Raw genomic sequence first — 12,941 nt, forward strand, 5'->3', positions numbered from 1 at the left:
TTTATTATTCACTTTAATTCAACATTTTATTTCTCTTAAATCGTAATTTAACTTTAGCATGCTGCACTTCCTTTTAGAAAAAGCCAAACTTTTACAAACAAGACTCTTTTTGTTCTATAATGCTTGCGCCTCTGCTGATTTTGGGGGAGCTCCGAGGGTCACAGGTTTCCTGTAGGTCACATCCAGTGGTGACAAGTCAGGAGGTTTCTATTCCCATGGTCTCCCAGAACCTTTCGGGGTGTTATTAATGGATCGGATAATACCCTCCTCCCGTGATTGACAGCTGTCACTTGGGGGCTTGTGACCTTTCACTGCTGGGCTCAGGTGGGGTGGGGTGGCATGCATGTGTTACCAAGCTGTGCGTGTGACCGAGACACAGTGCATCTGTGTGACTGTGACTGTGTCTGTGTGTGTGTGTGTGTGTGTGTTTTTTCTGTAAGAGGATTTACAGAGGTATAACCTCCACCCTGTAACGAATCCATGGCAGTCAGAGTAGATATGACAAGGGTATCTGGTCCTCTGATAGCCAGCTAAACCCATGTGCCAGTCCATCCGGGGCTCACACTGATCCATATGTCTAAAGTGAAGGTTACCTCCACGTGTTTCCTGCGGATAGCCTTGTTGTGTCAGAACAGCCATCGACTGTCAACTATCCCACTTCCCCAAGCAGAATACAAAGATAAGCCCGAGGACTAGTTTGTGAAGAAGACAAAACAATTCTTGACTGGTGTTCAACGAGTCTGTGGAATCAGATCCCAAGATGTTGGTCATTGGTGGATATGATGCTATTGATTCTCAATAATCTCTGTACGGAATATGGTACAAAAGCAACATTAGACAACCCTATTGTTTGCCAGAAGGAATATTATTGTGGCTCTCATAGAAAAGTAAAGAGAAAAAAAAGAGTTGTGCAAAAGGCCTCCTGCACGAGGTGTTTGATTGTTAAAAGATGCTTTATTACTTAGATATGACTTGAAAAATGTATTTCAAATATTTACTGTTGCTTGGGTTTATTCAGATTTAGTCAAATTTCCTCTGAACATCTAGACGGTGTTCCATATTTCTGCTGTTTTTCATGGAAATCTTATAAACTATTACAACAGGGATATATCTTTAGGTTATAAAATCAAATACATAATACCATGCATTAGGTCGTCTCCGAAATGCATCGGTTTCAAAAAACAAACAACATAAAAATAAGCTCTTATCTTCTCCTTCCTGCTCTCATGTTTTAGCGGCTTCCTGGAGATTATTGCATTCCCACCTTCACAGGTTTATTTCAGCACAAAAAAGTTGAGTGTTGCATGTTAATTATAAACACAAGCTTATATTTGGTGTGGGGTCTGAGTCTGAAGTATTGATCGCGCACTATGGAGTTTCATTTGCATGGACCGGATTAGCTGTTGCAAGTGTTGTGATTTGATTTGAAATCCGCGCAGCATATTCAACACTGCATTTCTGTTTTGCACCTCTCACTGCTTTGCATATCTTGTGTATGCCAGCCCGGCCGTACGTCTGTAATATTTGTCTTGCTGCCTTTGAGATATAATAATATGCACTGGTTCTTATTTAGCTCAGAGGCTTTCTATTTACGATTTGCAACAAAAAAAGGAGCTTGAAACACATTCTGATTCAAGACTCCTGTCACTTCCCTATCGTAACAAACATGAACAGTCATTTGCATTTCTTAATTAAACTTATTGGAACTTTCATTGTAAAGTACTGAGCACCGACCAAACAGACTTTGCAATTATTTCCACCGGAACCATGAATGAAGGCTGCAAAATTGGATTGAGAACTTTTTGTTTTGCCATTTAGAGATCCAGTGTGATTTTCAATTTTTCCCTTTTCTAATCCTGCCCCCGCCGCTTAACACAGTATTTTGGAGCTGCAGGACTTCCTATTTGAAGGAAGTCGATGAGGTTTGTGCAGGGAAGGCTTTTCATTCCCGGCTGTCAGTCAGTCCTCAGCATGAAAGAGAAGAATGAGTTGCGTTTAACCCCGACCTGGATACTGTTACTGCCTTCTGAGGTGGGCCCTGGAGAAACACGCTCCGATCAAAGGGGCAGATTAAGGATCACATTTAAAAGGGATATTTTAGTGATTTGCCAGCAGAGTCATATCCTCCGGTCAGACATCCGACAGCAAGCCAGCAACTAGTAACACCCCTGAAGGAACTTCTATACAACATGCGAAAACAGATCAATTAGTTTAAAATCACACTGCTTAGTGCATCTAACCCTGGTTTTCTTGTGATGGACAACTCTATGCTGTTTGCAGAGGCCACAGTGTGGAGCAATGCACAATTTTCACCAAACAAAATAGTTCCAAAATAAGAAGATATTCAAGCATTTCATACTATTTGTTTATTTTTTCGTTATTTATTTGTACATGGTGCAACAACACACATAAAATGCATACGGTTAAGCTAACCCAGTATTCTGTTGTTGGCTTGCTGCCACTATCTCCTACAGCATAGAATATACTATATTGCATGGGGAGTTGACCTGGCTGGAAGCCATCTCCTGATATTGAGATGACCTCTAGACTTACCTTGTAAAATTGGTTCCAGGGAGCAAATTTAGTTTATTTTTCGTTCTTCTTTGGTGAAAAAACGCACCAGATGCTGAACAGGAGAGGACGACTACACTCAAACTAATCTGTATCTTCCATCTCAAAGCCAGCAAGTCAAACATTTGCATAGCGGGTAAGACATAAATCAATGCTGATATACCTAGGAGTCTGAGTTTTCATCGCTTTGTGTCCTGTACATCCCTCTGTGCTGTCATTACAACACATTACAATTAGAGAGACTAAGGGGCCCTTCGGTTGAGGTGGGTAGGTCCTCCTTTTAGAGGAGGTGGGGTCCACATGCTTGCGATTGCTAGTTGCTGTTCATTATAGTTTTGCATCTTGGACTTTTTTTTTTTCTTCATGTGTTTATACACGTGTGCATTCTTTTCATGCCATTATAAAGTCGTTCATCCATGACTCGCTAAAGCTTTCAAAGCTGCACTCTTGTTTATCCACCGCAGTTAATAAGAAGAGGCTGCAGCTGGGTAAACAGACCAGGTAATACGCCTCTCTCTGCGATAGACCTTTGGTAATGGAGGCCTAATGGGAAGGTCACTGTGACTGTAAAAGCGGGAATGAGTCAGACCTGAGCCCATAAACCTTTGGAGATACAAGGACCCCTGTTTGTTGTGGGCGTCCACAGATCTTGCCCGTTCGGCCATATCAGGTTTTACTGTTCCTTTACGGGATCACGGTACAACAAGAGCTCGTTTAACAATTTATTACCAACCTACAAGTTATTAGAGCTGGCAGCACCAGTGGTGTTTTGACAATGCTGTCAGACTCCATAAAACTGAAGGGCACCAATAGAAATCCAGCATCTATTCATGATCAGTTGTGTGAAAGCCTTATGTAAAGCAAAAGTAAATCTCATTTTTCACCATAAAACCTGTATGAATCTGCTCTATAACTGAGTTTAGGTGAAAGGGAGACAAACACTGTTTTCTTTTCCAGTTGTTTGTGTTCACCTTATAAAACAAGTTAAAGCCAGCAAAATAGAATGACCTAATTTCTCGACAGGCAGCCGACAAGTCAGCCCCCTCCATCTGCCGAGGGACCGGGGGGCTTTGGGTGACTGGCGTTGGATGTTGCGTTTCAGAACGACAACCTGACAGGTGCCAGGCTCGATGGGATTTGTGGGAAGCGAGCGTGAAACAAAGCATCACCTTTGAAAACGCAATCTGATTGACTGCTGCTCCCATTACCCAGTCGGGTTTCTAAAGCTCCTTAGAGCATGGGCGAGGAAGAGTCAGAGACAGCAAGAGGAAGAGGTGGGGTGGGGAAGCAGGGGGGAAAGAGATACAGAGCTCAGCAGTGAAAAGCCCTTGAAGTCCTCTGCAAACTCAGCAGCTCCAGAGAGGCTGGCAGGCAGACAGCGATGAGAGAAAAATAACCCAAAGTCCTCACCCTCAGAAACACTCACCGTGCTGTTTTCCCCCTTGCTCTCACCACACTAATATTCAGTCAGAATCTTCACTTTGCATGGTCTTGAAATTGGATTATGAGGTAGCTAATGCATTTCACGCAGTTGATGAAAGGTCAGGCTTTTCATCTCTGGAGAAAGTTTGTGAGGCACCCCCACCTTCGCTCCCACCACCTCGCCACTCCCATGCGCCGAGACGTCAACTCGGGAGCTGGTAGATGTTAATCTGGTGTGAGACACGTCCACAGCTGTCCACTGTGGCCTTAAAACCCACAGGCTGACGGAGCTTTCATCCTCATTATGGTTTGGATCGTTCTCTCTCATAATGGTAATAATAATGTACACTTTTATTAATCCCACAGTGGGGAAATTCTTCATTTGACCCATGCTTAATTATTAAGGAGCAGTGGGCGGGAGTGAAGCACCCGGGGAGCAACTGGGGGTTCAGTGTCTTGCTCAAGGACACTTCGACATGCAAGAATAACTTGATCGAACCAAGTACCTTGTGGTTACGGGATGACCACTCTCCCCATGAGCATACAGCGGATCCTCAACCCTCTAAGAAAACAATCAATTTTGTCTGGTATCTTTTCAACATCGTCACGTGTTTTTGGATGAGACCATCACAGTCCCAAAAGGGACACCTAATCATTTAGTTTAGTCTCTGCCGCCTCCTTTGAAAGGAACATTGAATGACGCGATTAGTTAGTAATGCATATGGGGAGTGCGTTCTTACAAACCTCGATCAGATCAGATGGCCACCAAGCCAATCCGAAGCAATCACTATTTTTTATTAATCATTTGCTGTCTCTTATTTGGCCTCTTTAATTAACTCCACAATCAACAATCACTCTCTGTGAATTTTATAGTCTGTATTTTCATTTAGATGCAATCAAAGTGAAATTAACAACAAATTCTGACTTGAACATCTGTAGCTTTGATTCTACCACTTAATAATTCATTGGTAAACAAATGAATCTTTTATGAGCCCTGCATCTGCGTTAAGACTTTAATAACAGCTCGTAAGTCTCTAATAGCGTTTTCTTTTAGTTCTCAAGGGACTAAAATTGATATGTCTAGCATCAAGGAGCAGTTTGCTTTAATGCGACACGTACATTAGTGGTAACTAATTACTTTTTACTCGCTCGTTGGTATCTCTGTTATTCCAGAGTGTTTCGTCTGGCGTATCCAGTTCTTCCCCCTCCTGTGGGCTGCCAAGCTAAACGCAACTTTCAGTCGACGCAGACGGTGTTGCGTTTTGTTCCCAGGGCCATGGCAGCATGTTTCGGCGCTGCCTTTTTTTTGTCTCCGACATCCACCGCCGTTTTTCCATTACTCCCTCTGAGTGTCCTTGTGTGGGTGTGAAATTAATGTCACAGTGAATGCGTGGTGCACTGCCTTCTCCTGCTCCTTATTGAGAATAGGAAAAAGGACACTGAGGTGGTGGGAAGAGTTCATCTGGGATGTTTGCCCCTGCTGAGAGAGCTGCCGGTGTAATGAATGAGGCCGGATGAATCCTCGGGTTGAGGTAAACCAGTGTAGGTGATGCTTCGGGCCCCATGTAAACCCTGCACACAGGTTACGAAATGAGGGCGCAGGTCCAATATACAGCCACATTCTCACACTGATTTTTGCACTTTCCTCCCAGCTTGCTCCGTGCTGTGGCGATAGTGCAAGAGGCCTAATGCACCAAATGCACATCAGCCTTATCGCAGGGGTTGTTCACTGATAGCAACGTGTTACTCCCAGGTAAAGCAAATTAATTACTTGTTTGGTCTGCTTTCATTTTATTTATTTATTTCTCGCTTCATAGACGGCCCTGTAGGATGGATGTGATGAGATGGAGCACACAGAAGGCAATTTATACTCCGTTTTTAACATTACGTTCATTTAAGAAAGCAAACAGCCTGAAAGCAGATTGAGAGAGGGGGGGGCGGGACCCACCTCACCTTCAACTCTTCATCAAGTGGATCATGCTGTTTGAGGTTGCATGTACAGTATGTATTCTATCAACATCCCTCAAATAGGAACCTGGAAGGCATGCATACATTACTTAATTCATTTAAAGATGAAGGGAAAAGGGAGCATATAGAGCAAGTTGGCGAACAGAGAAGAGGAGGGGGGGGGGGGGTTGAATATGGCCACGGGTACTGAAGCTTCGTTCGCTGATCGGCACCGGAGGGCATTTCTTTCCCGGCAAACAGTCAGTTAATCCCTCCTCAACTCTCCTGTATGCTGCAGATGCCTGACAGTGCCACGCCGAGGAGAGATTATCAAAATACACACATTGTACACAGGCACATTTTTCCGACACAATTTAGACAGAACAGGATAAGTTGTTTTGAAAATGTCAGCAACAGCAACTAATGGGGAGAAAGCACACGGAAAACATGTTGTTAGCAAATGTGGGACGTACTTTTTTCTAAATTCATGCACTGAGAAATCTCTTCTGATTGAATAACACGCCGCGTGGTGCTGCTGTTAAGGGAATATGTGGCTCCTTTGTGAGAAACTCTGCTTTTCACATGATAGATAACCCAATTTCACAAACTAATCACGGATTCTCTCCGCTAGCAAGGCGTCACTGCTCTCACACGGTGGCGCCAGAAATAGATCAGGTGTGGAATGCGATTTAGAGGCAGGTGACTGGCGAGTACCGTGGTGGCAAGCAGATGACCCATGTGTTGCTTTCATCTTTAGTTACGCCGAGTGTTAATACACACATGCACAAGGAAGTGACCTCAGAGCATCAGGCAGGGACGCTAACTGCTTCATTCGTGCCTTCTGTGCTCTGATGTTTGCCAGCCATGGAAGTGATCATGAACTTCATAATGAAAGGTGAGTGTTTAGGGCCTCCCTTCTCTCAGTACATACAACTTGTAGAAGACCGGAGAGCGAAGACCGGAGAGCGAAGACCGGGCGAAAGAAGGACTGAAATGCAACTGTAAAGCAACAGAACAAGGCACCGTATCATGGCGCGGCTGTGTCCAGACGCCGTCGAGGTAGCTCCGTGGAGATTGGGTTTTTTTTTTTTTTTTTTATTTTTTATTTTTTTGTTTTCAACATGGCACTAACAGCACACGCAGCACAGCTTGGACCAGCTTTTGACATAAACTTTTTTTTAAAACTTTTTTTTTTTTTTCCATTTTTCCCATCGATCCAGCGTGGCCGTAGAGATCAACCACAATAAGCATCAAACACAGTGGAGCAGCGACGAAGAAAACGGAGAGAAAAGGGACGAAATTCGAACAGACCCAGAGTCACCTGACCAGCTCCCTCCAGCATCCTGCCCAGCATCTGCAGTCTCTGGAAAATAAGATGGATGATGTTAGATGATAGATTCAGGAAATGAGGATGAGGGATCAGAACATCTTTGTGAGGACGGGTACATGGCGAAACTGGCTGGCCGGGATCGACGATATGATCGAGAGTCAGTCTCTCTGTTTTGCAGACAAACTTTCTCCAAGAGCTGGTAAATCTAGAGTGGAGGGTTTTGCTCATGACTAATGGTTCGACCCTAACAACATGGTCTGATCAAGAACATTAAGACTCTTCCCTCACCCTGAACATCTGACCTCTCACGACCATCCCTTCATCACATCTACGGAGTTCAGCTCAGGTCATCCATGCATCACTCAAGTTTCCCCTACACATACAACACCGCACTATAATCGGCGTGCCTCGACCCCATGATGTGTGTTCATGTCCTTTCATCAAGCAATATCCCCGCTGCTGTGGGGGGTGGTGGCGACAAACCAGGCCTAAAAAAAAAAAAACTTTCAACTTTCCCCTCAAATGTGCTACCACAGGAGAGGAAAAACGCGTTGTGCTACGCGCACGAAACGAAAGATCGTAGCGGCTCTCTCTCTCCTCTCGCAGCAAAGCTGCCATGTTTTCATTTTTCAGCCCGGCAGACTCTGCGCTAGCGCCTGAACTGCGAGTGTAGACAAAGACAGCGAACGGTGGTCTGACCAACATCAGAGGCTGAGCCAATAAGACATGGATGACTGAGGGCCATGAACCGACCAATCAATGACCAGACAGTAGCAGTGATTTCCACATTAGCAGGAAGGGTTTCGCGATCCCATAGCAAGTGCCTCACATCCATACCACCGAAACCACGGTCCCATCCATGCTGCCATGGGGCTAACCAAGGATAACTATGGACCCCTATCCTGGTGAACTGTGATTACTGAGCCGATGTCCAATCCGGCGGTCGCATGAGGCAGCGGGCAATGGCGCAGCCCGAAGGGGCTATGGAAGCAGCGAGGAGGACTGAGACCAGGGAGGAGGTACCAGGCAGAGGGGAATCCACAGATGGAGCCGCGGCGACACCCATGGCACGGGCGGAGGCTAGATACAACAGCAGCTACCCGCTTGTGCCGCGACCTCATGGACCGGAGTGCAAAGTTCACCGCTGCGGCTTAACACCTGGCAACAGTTAGCCGAACAGCAGCGCTAGCTCGAGGCTAACAAACACACTCACCACACCCGAGCACAGTCTGATACACCCTCTGTGAGCAGAACACCAACCTGTGTGCACCAGCACCAGGGTGAGGCTCCAAGTGTGACTGGTGTGCTCCAGGGCTGCTGCCGCCAGATGGGGTGCTTGGCGCAGATCTGAAGACCTGTTCAAACCAATATTCAGCTCTCCCACATGGATATTCAATGTCTCCCCTGGGAGTCCTTCCCCCACTCCCGTTTCAAGAGATCGGCTTATCCTGTGCCCAAGTAGTCTTCTCTCCAGCACTCATGAATGATCACTGACTGGCCCTCTCCTCACCGAGACCACATCTTGAGCTTAGAGCCTGGTACTATCGACTCCTCTCCTTCCCTCCTCCTTCCCTCCCAGACAAACAGATCATGCTCCAGATCAAACAGATCCACAGATGCTTCCATCTCCCAGGTACTGGCTCTATCTGACAGCTCTCTGGGACTGATGTTCCTTCTGTATTCTTCTGATCTTCAGATTTCTGACAGTAGAGCCCCCCTCCTGGCCGGGCAGCTGACACATGAGGGTGGACTGACCTCTGTGGGACACCCCCTGACCATTGGATCCGTGGTCAGGGGACCCACCAGACAGGCAGACACACCTGAAGGCAGCTCTCAGCCCCTGTCTCACCCCAGGACCCCCCAGGGGCTCCCACTAACGTCCCTGACAACCTGGTGGGGCACACCTGGAGGTGTGAGCTGATCTGTGGTGGCACCATCACACCCCACCACTTTCTGACGGGGTGTCACCTGGAGGTAGCGAAGTTGATTGTGGACCTGACGAGCTGGCAGGACAAGAGGGCGGAGCTGACAGAATACTCTGGTGGTGATCCAAACTAACACCCTGACTGGATACCATTTGTGGACAGCTGAGAGGACAACACATGAGGGGATCACACAGCAGAGGATCTGAGAGGGGTGACAGGCACAGCAACATCAAACAGGGCCACTGGGGTTAAGGTCTCCTGGCTCCACCTTCGGATCAGCTACCTGCAGCAGGTAGCTGGCGTCAGCTGTGGAGGCATCCCTTCCTGCAGAAAGAGGAAGGCAAAGTTTCCCAGAGGATCCTTCCTGGATCTGTTCTGGTTCGGCTGAGGACGCTGCAGAGGCGCAAGACTGCACCGTTGGAAAGGTACGGGTGCAGATGCAGAGAAAGGATGATCAGGAGGTGCCACCAGGAGCTAAAGGGACTGCAGGCAGGACTGACCAGGATACAGCAGAACCAGGGACACCAGAACAGAACATCGAGGCTGGAGTAACAACTTGACAACAGACTGGGTCACAACAAGAGCCTGCATTGTGAGAACCCCCTAGAGAACCCACCATGAGAGGACTTCTGCAGGACCTCACCACACACACACACACACACCATACACACCAACACTGTGCCACACACAGTAAACACACACACACACACACACACACACACACACACACACACTTGACAACCTTGCTGTGTGTGTGACAAATAAAACAGTGTGACACTGCCACTTACATACCTTGAATCATAGTACAGTATATTTAGGTAAATACCTGAATAACCGTGGCTACGAAAGAAAGGATTAGATCAATCATTTTGTTATTGGATTATGTCAATATTAGGCCATGTGTCCACGTTGAAAATATAGCCGTCAAAAACGATCAAATCAAAGTTATAATCCTATAACTTTAGTTCATGGTAACAGATGACCAGACTAAACCACACCATATTACAACCATATCCATTTAACTGCAAATCTTTGTCTCTCAATTCCATCTTCTCGTTTCATCTCCTCGCCTGCATCCTCAACAAAGGACAGACGAGGAGCCACCAATCATCCTGCCTGCCCTCAGATGCTGGAGGGTAGTTCAGTTGGTTTTCAGATGATGTATCTCATCTGTTTACAATGCAAGAAATCAAGGATTGCTAGTTTTTGATGTATGATTATCATTTGCTGGCAACAACGGTGTTGGTTCAATCATCTTGACTTGCACTTTCAGAAATTGGACGAAGCAGAACATTAATGGTATTTTGCATGCTAAGCTCTAAAAAGGCTGACTGCTGACCCTTAGTATTCCTGACATCAGCGCCTCAATTATCAGTGTAAATGCCTTTGTTTTGACTGATACGGCAGGAATGGCGGAATTATAAAATATTAGCAGCAAAGAAATCTGCGATTGGCAGCTATAATATCATGTAATCAGTGGTTCAGGTATCATCTTTAACCACCAGTATATTACAATACAATATATTCATAAAAACACCTTTGAGCATAACCTCTTACTGTTATCCCTGTGTAATGACAGAATACACACATATATGCTGTTAGAAAGAGTAGAAATCCATTCCATTATTAATGGACGAGGCCACAAAAGAGTATAGACAAAAGAGATTTAGGCCTAAAAGTTGAGGACTAACCATTCCTCAACACCATTTCCTAAGTGGTCGCCGGGGTACAGCTGTATCAAGAAGTTATTCTATTCTAATCGAAAAGTCAGCCGGTGTATACAGGGCACATAATTAAATTTACCTTGCCCATGCACTCAACACCGAACGGCTTTAGTAACCTCTATTTTAAGAGCAGTATCCATATTCCTTTGTCAGACCACGCCATTGTCGATCCAATCACCGTGCCTTGAACAAGCTCCCAGCGGCAAATCGGATCTCAGTGAGAGCCTTTGTAATTACAGGGAGCTGTATGGGTGAATACTTCCCAAATCCTCAAGACAATCCTGTGACACATTCCATCTGTCTTAAGCCCCCCCTCCAACATTCATGATCAACTCATGAGGAGGTATTGAAATAGTGCACACCACAACCTGCTTTTCTGCTCTTGATAGGGGAATTCTTTAAAGTCTTTTAAAAGTTTTGGACAAATTTGTTTTTTCCCCGTGTCGTTGTAAAATGAAGGATTTTCACATAAATTCGAGAGGAATAATTGTTCTGGTATAATGGGATTCTGTTCTCATTTAATATTGTGATAACATTGCTATGGTGCTGAACAGTCCGTATTGCAGACATGCACATTGTAGACAGTTACAGTACATTATGAAGAAACAGTGTCACATGAAATGAAAGTTCATAAATTGCCAAAGCAGAAAGGACATGTACTTGTAATGTAATTTTCGAAAACTATGTGACAAATCGTCACTTAAAATGTCAATAATGTTCATGTTTATACATTTTCAACTGGAAATTTCTTGTTTGATTTTCATGTTACACATCTGGTTTCATGTTGTTGGAAAGACAGATATGTTTCTAACTTGCATGTCAGCAGAGGGAATATCCTGTGGCCATGCAGTGAACATTGGGCTCATACCTTGACTATTACCCCGTCATCTCACACAGGTAAGATAGAATTAAACCAGAATGTACCAAGGGAGGCCCGGGGGCTTCTCTCTGCATTTCTCTCCCCTTACAGGCTGTGCTGGGTCCAGGACTCTGTAGGTTCCCTCCAGCAAAATGGGACAAGAGCTTGGTTAGGTCCCCTGACCTGCTTGAGCTCACTGTTAGACCTAATAAAACTCTGTGGGGGCCAATAGACGTCTCTAATGCCATCAGCATGCCTGTAAAAATGCTCTTAGCCCCTTGCAGCAGCGTAATGGCAGCACATGGCCTCGTTGGTCCGCTGTAATGGGCTTCATGATGTCATCACGGATCATCATGGAGCCAACGGTCTTAGAGCCGGGCCGTTTTTCGAAGAGGGAATTGCATTCGGTTTCCATTGCATCCGCTGTGATTGGTGGGGTTTGTTTGCGGCAGAAGAAATGACTGGAGAAGTTAAAAATCAAAGGCTTTTAACCTAGTCAGCGTTATTGAATTGGTTCACTGATTGGACCGCTGTGTAGGTCTATAGCATTAAGCTCATCTTTTCCTCTCCCTTGCCTTTCTCCTACACTGAATATACAGATTTACATTCATTAAATCTCGTGTTGAATATGGTTTTGAACATATTCTATTGAAGAACAATGTTTTTACAATGTTTAACTCCTCGATATGAAATGTCAATACTTATTCTATTCATTCATACCTAGGAGAGTATAAAATATCTGTGTTATTGTTGGTTATTACCACTTAAAAAAACCTGATCGATCCACCGTCCCTGAGCTGCTCAGCCTCTACCGCTGATGGTCTGTAAGGGCCCCGGCGAGAGATGTCATCCCAGAAACACTTGTGTTCTCGGCCGTGATTAAACATAAAGAATAATCCCCATCCTGTAATGATATGGCCGTCATTAAAGGCTCACTGCCGGGCCGACCTGCATTCGCTTTCACCTGGGATAATGGCCATGTTTTAGTGACAGTCAGGGACGTCAATTAACATCCACATTGCTTTTATGACCTCTGTAGGAAGTTGTGGTTTATCCATTGCTTGTCGGTGAGGCTGACTCGGTGATAAAGCCTGTGATTTCAAAGCAGTTTATGGTGGGAGTATTTTATTTGTATTGCGACGTGCACAGCCATGTACAAGAGA

General features: G+C 45.3%; 1 protein-coding gene across 1 annotated transcript in view; it reads left to right on the forward strand.

The window, feature by feature from the left end:
* The window catches only part of pard3aa (par-3 family cell polarity regulator alpha, a), a 337,003-nt gene that overhangs the window by 260,740 nt on the left and 63,322 nt on the right, over positions 1-12,941 (forward strand). The gene's annotated exons all lie outside the window — the stretch shown is intronic.

This window comes from Pseudoliparis swirei, chromosome 16, assembly GCF_029220125.1.
Source record: "Pseudoliparis swirei isolate HS2019 ecotype Mariana Trench chromosome 16, NWPU_hadal_v1, whole genome shotgun sequence".
Classification (NCBI taxonomy): domain Eukaryota; kingdom Metazoa; phylum Chordata; class Actinopteri; order Perciformes; family Liparidae; genus Pseudoliparis; species Pseudoliparis swirei.